General features: G+C 40.3%; 1 long non-coding RNA gene across 1 annotated transcript; it reads left to right on the top strand.

Moving 5' to 3' along the window:
- The first annotated feature begins 535 nt into the window (after positions 1-535).
- Positions 536-2,555, top strand: LOC145552765 (uncharacterized). The gene is made up of 2 exons (XR_014088860.1): positions 536-1,757; positions 1,963-2,555. It is a non-coding gene; the product is annotated as an uncharacterized LOC145552765 (long non-coding RNA).
- The last annotated feature ends 3,215 nt before the right edge of the window (positions 2,556-5,770 follow it).

The raw sequence follows: 5,770 nt of genomic DNA on the forward strand, positions 1-5,770 counted from the left end.
GTCTGGCTAAATCTGCCATATTTATGTGACATTTTTCACGTCGGTTAATATTCGTCGCCCCCCCTACCTTTATGAAGTACAGAAAAAATAAAATTCACAAACATCTCGTGAAACACGACTCAACACAGCCTCTCAAAAATGAAAATCAAATAATATTTTATTTGTGTTGCACATTTCAGCAGCAAGACATCATAAAAACACAAAAATCAACAATTTAAATATTATATTGTCATTGACACATCAAAAAAAATATGTTATGTTAGCAAATCTACACAGACGCTACTGTTCGGGTCAAGGGTCGCTCTGGAGGAGCTGCAGCGATAAGGAGCCCAGGTGAGAGAGAGTCTGTTGACGAGCTAAATGTTAGTTGTAAACCTGGTCTTTATGGAAAAGTGGCAAGAAAACAAAAGTCAGTCGCGAGAAGTTTTGTTTGCAGGAGAAACGTGTTAAAAGAAGGAGCTCCCAACAAGCGAGAACAAAATGGACGTTCTTCACTTCAGATCACGGTGGCGATGGCAGAAAACCACCGGGACGCTGATCTTCAGTAGGAACTGGGAAGCTGGTGAGAGCTGATGAAAGGTTGGATGGCGCTAAATGCAGAGCAACCAGAGTAAACCACAAAAGGCTGTAAAACACTGGAGGCTGGAGCAGAGGCTCGACTCTAAAACAGGCAGAGCTGCAGAGGAGCCGCTTAGATCAGGGACCTGCAACCTTTACAGCTCAAAGGGCCATTTCTACCCCCAGCACAGCCAAAACAACAACAAAAAAAACAAACCTTGTTTGGAGCCAAAAATGCTACATGACCTTTAAAAAAAAAAGAAAACTTCTCAATTTTTGATGAATGTCTTCTGTAGGAAATTGTGTTGTGATTTTTAAAGAGCCAACATTTTATTTCATCAAATAAAATCTTGTATCCAAGATACAAGATACAAAATGTATCCAAAAAGTGGACGGATACATTTTGTGCCACGGGATGTTAATATTTTTGTGGAAAATGGTGTTTAAAAAACACCCCAAAAACATATTGTTTCAAACCTGTTGAGGAAACATAAGTTTTAGCAAATGCAAAACCTGAATTTCATTGCTATTTTAATGAAGAGGAGAACGACATGAAAGGGTTTTGACGAGGATCGCTGAAACGTTTCCCATTTCCACTGCATGGGAATATCCAGCTGCTGGACAATAGCTTTGTCTTCACACTGTTTCAGTGACCAACCAGGAAGTAACTTGCTCTAAAAGACAAATAAATAAATTCACATTCAGTCCTTCGTTCTTGTCTGAATCCTGCCGCTGGTGGAATCTGGGGAACTAGACGGTTAAAAGTGAATGTTTTTATTTTTATTTTTTAAAGCGTGATCATACTTCTGACCCTCAAACTGATCAGGGTAGCAGTCTATTGCCCTGCGATTTGAGAGGCAGTCATATAATCAACAAGCAGCACCGCTGTCGTGTTGGGCCTGTGAGATGGTGAAGGTAATCTCACAGTGTGGCCATAGCTGCTGTGGAAGTCCCCGGGGAAATCAAGAGCCTTCACAGCTGCCCTGCCCGGCAGCAGCTCGCAGCGCAACTTTAAAATGACAGACCGGCGGGCGCACGGACGGCCAGGAGGAGGAACAGAAAGTTCAGTTTGACCTTAAAAGTAAAATACTTCACAAACACCAGCAGACTCAAAGGAGGAAGCAGCAGCAGTGAGACAAAACGCGGGTTTTCCGCGCCAACGCACAGACAGTCGGCAGATTCCACCTCGCAAATTTGAGGTGAACCGTACATCTGTTCAGTTTACCAGTTTAGCTTCCTCGTAATTGTTTTGGGGGTTTTTTTCCCTTCTTTTTCTTTTAATCCACTTTTTCTGCATCTGGAGGGGAAAACGTGGGCCTCAAGATGCGATTATCACAAACATCTGGACCGAACGGATTTCGATCATTTTCCCCCTAAACGCCAATTATCAATCATTTTCCGCAGGTGAGAGACGGCGAAGCTCGGCGTCCCCGCAGGAGTGAGACGTCGGCGCGAGATCGATGCGACCGGATGAGGAACGAGCGCGTTTGGAGCCGTCGCACGGCGAGACCGCGGCATTGTCCAGCTTCCTCTCTGACAGCTCCGCGGAGAAAGGAAAATGACTTGGCTCGTGCTTTCCAAGAAAATGCCAGCACGCTCGCCATGACAGACCCAATATGTTGTCCAAATAAATAAAATGTCAAGTGAATAACAAACCAAGAAGCATCTGTTGCCATTACCTCGACACTTTTCATTTCTGCAAATTAAGCCTGTGACAGAATAGGATATGAGTAACAGTCAGTCAGCCTCTGGAAGAAGCCGTGAGCACGGCGCGCTGCAGATAGGAGACTTTTTCTTATTAAGCCGTTGGCATGAAATTCATTCCAGTTAGTTTTTGTTTTTTTCTATCAGGTTTAATTGGTTGAATAAATGTTAATTGGGTGCTGCATTGCAAATGTTTTCCTGTTTCCCAGAAGTGCTTTCATGACCTGTTGAAATCATCTATCAACAGCCTCCAGAGTGCAAGAAAAAAATTAAATAAAATTTTTTAAAAAACATGTTGTACTTCAGTTTGTATGAGTCACTCGCTGGATTTTGAAAACAAAATGTGGGTGATCGTTTTCCCAGTTTGCGGGTAGATTTGAAAGAAAAAGGAGCGCTTTCAGAAGAAGGCATTAATTGAAAAGTAAATAAGAAAAAAAAAAGACATGAATCATCCGCCTTTTAGAGCAAAACCAATGCAAAAACGTGTAGATTGAACCCCTTTCTGTCACCATGTTGTTCTGAGTCCCTGAATGCCTTTCTGAGTACTGGAGGTGTTTGCACTGTACAATCTATCAGTGTCGTTAAAACTGTTTTATGTGTGCGGCTACGGAGCAGTAAATCCTGCAGCGTGAATCTGTCATGTGTCAGAACGTGTTGTCATTAGCAGATTTATCTCGCATTGCGGCCGATTTTTCTTTTTTAAAGTGGAACACGTGGCGGAGCGTTTACGAAGCGCCTCACATGAAGGACAATTTCAATTCTGGCACACAGGAGAGAGCCAGTGTAGTTAAGCGGTGCTTCATGTGAGCGGGACTTATATAAGACTTTTAGGCATGGTACATTCTGAATAATGCATGAGATCTGCATCAGTGATGCACCCATCCATCTTCCCATCAACTCTGACCAGTTTGACCCCCGCTGATAGATTTCCCGCCTCCATTCGTTGCATTCTAAGGTTCAGGTTTGGAGTCAGAAAACCTTCTTCCGTGTGTTTGCGGTTTCCCCCACATGGCTTACAACAGACTGTATGTGGGATTTTTTTGGGGGGGTTTTCTTCAGGGATGCACCAATCCACTTTATTTTTTTATACTTCCGATACAGATATCTGAGATTCCATATCGGCCGATACCGATCCGATACAGAAGAACAGAGCTGAATTGACTTAAAATGTTTAATCTTTTTAAACACAGACACAAAATGTACTGAAATACAAATGTATGTGATAACTCTGCACTAGTACAGCACACTTAAATACACCAACAGCTTCACACGTGCTACACGTTGCAAATGGATAGAAACAATTGCGACAAATAATGTTTGATTGACATCTCCGCTTCACCTTTCCTATGGATGAAACATCTGGAAACGTGAATAAATTGCCTCAGCGAATGAAGGAGCAGCTGACTGACGTCTTCTTCCCCAAAATCTGTCGGAGGACCGAGGGGGCGGGGCTCCTCACTTTAGGCGTCCTGGTGAAACACGGTCTGTATTTTGGTTCCGCCTTTTCACCGTTTGATTTTACATGGTATTTCGGTCAGTTTCAGTCTAAAAATATATATAAAACATTGGTATTGTGTTTGCCTCTTGTTACTAGTACTAATAACATTTATGCGGTGACTTATACTCTTTTATGCAGATTTTCTTTACTGTATCAACAAGCAATCATTAAAGTCTCACACAAGCTTGGTCAAACACGTAAAAACAACTTCAATTTGTTCAGTCAGTGCAATTTGGAATAAAGAAAGTAAAAGTAAACAATAGATTGATTACTTTGGTCAAACATGTAAAAAATAAACTGCAACAAACCTTTGTTCAAATGGTTCAGAAAGTGCAATCAGGAATTCTAAATATGATGTAAAATAAACAATAAAGCATGACATCTGCTGTTATTGTCACTGACACCCGATGCAGAATTTCTTTTAAATGTCAGGATCGATACAGATATTAATATCAGATCGGTGCATCTCTGCTTTTCTTTGGCAATGTTCACCACTCTCACCATAAATAGTAAGTAGATTTACACACGTGAGTGTGCAACTAATTCCAGTTCTCTTGACATATTTTACAATCTGAAAATATCTCTGCTGCTGAGTTTGCATAAGCTTTGAGGTCGGGTGACATTTTTCCATCTTTAGAGGATGAACTGAACAAAGTTTTGTCAGATCTTTGCATATTGTTTTATAAACCAATCCTGCTTGAAACATCTCCACATATATATTTTTTCTCCTGCAAATACCATGCACATACCCCTAAGTATTTGATTTAGGGGTATCAGAGTAAATGCCCTTTACACTTTTTAGATTTATAGTTGCAAAAACCTGACATAAATCTTGACATAAAAATATTGATAATGTTGTTACTTCCCCCTCAAATTCCGAATTAAACAGTAAAACTTTGTGATTGTTTATTATGTTTCAATAAAATACATTCATGTAATACATTGCAGATGTTTTAGCATAATTCTCTGAACACATAAATAAAGATCCTCAAACCAAGACAGGCCATTCAGAAACGAGCAAAACAACCATCTGGAGATTTCAGATCACATTTCTTATTGTTGCGTTTTTTTTTTGTTTTTTTTGTTTTGTTTTGTGATGCGTCAGTGTTAAAACTCTTGGGTTTTGCATTCTTGATTTCAGACAAAAGCACATGAAAGAAGCTTATCCTTTCTGCAGGGCTTATCCCCTGGAAATGAGCTAATTAAGAGAGGAAAACATAAAGGCCTGATCAATGAAGTGGTTGAGTCAGCTGAAAGCACAAAGGAGAAGCATCCAAAAGACGAATGCTTTGGCCAGAACCTGGTAAAGAGGAGAGACACTAAAAGTATAAGCCCCAAACTAACTCTGGTAGCTGCAGCAGCAGCAGCAGCAGAGGCTGATGAATGAGGGAGAAATAAAGAGCAGCGAGGCTTGTGGTGTTCAGTGTGATGTAACACAGTGCTGGCCGCAGCTATTGACACTCCTGGTTAAGCAGTGGGGAAAAAAAACTTTAACCTAAAATAATCTGCTGTTGCAGTTGCAAAGAACATTTTCACAAAGATCCAACCTTTCATTCAATCAATGTTTTTCAGGGGTGATGAAGACCCACATAATTGCTTAAATAATATTTAAATATTGGTGCCAATCATGTAATTAAGAGTAATTTTTTTTTTACTGTTCTTCTCTTTCCTTGTTCATTTCTTTGTTTCTTTCTTACATAAAGCCCAAGATGATTCATGTTTATCTTAGACCTTATCTAGGTTTAAGATAAATCTTTGGGCGTTAATGTTTACGGAACAATCCTGACTTTAACTTGATGGAGGATGTTTGGGTGGAGAACAAGCCTTCCAGCCTCAAAGACTTTAGACTGAATTATCTTAATGCCAGGAGAAACATGCACAAATCTGGTCAGCAACTGCAAGATTATAAGAAGTTTATGATTGCTGTAAAACTGGACTCTCTTTGCTCCAACCTTGCAGAGACTAAGAGCTTTTATTGGCAAAAGGTATTTATAATAGCAGATGCACCAA

This window comes from Poecilia reticulata, chromosome 9 (genome assembly GCF_904066995.2).
Source record: "Poecilia reticulata chromosome 9, P_reticulata-male-v2, whole genome shotgun sequence".
Lineage (NCBI taxonomy): Eukaryota > Metazoa > Chordata > Actinopteri > Cyprinodontiformes > Poeciliidae > Poecilia > Poecilia reticulata.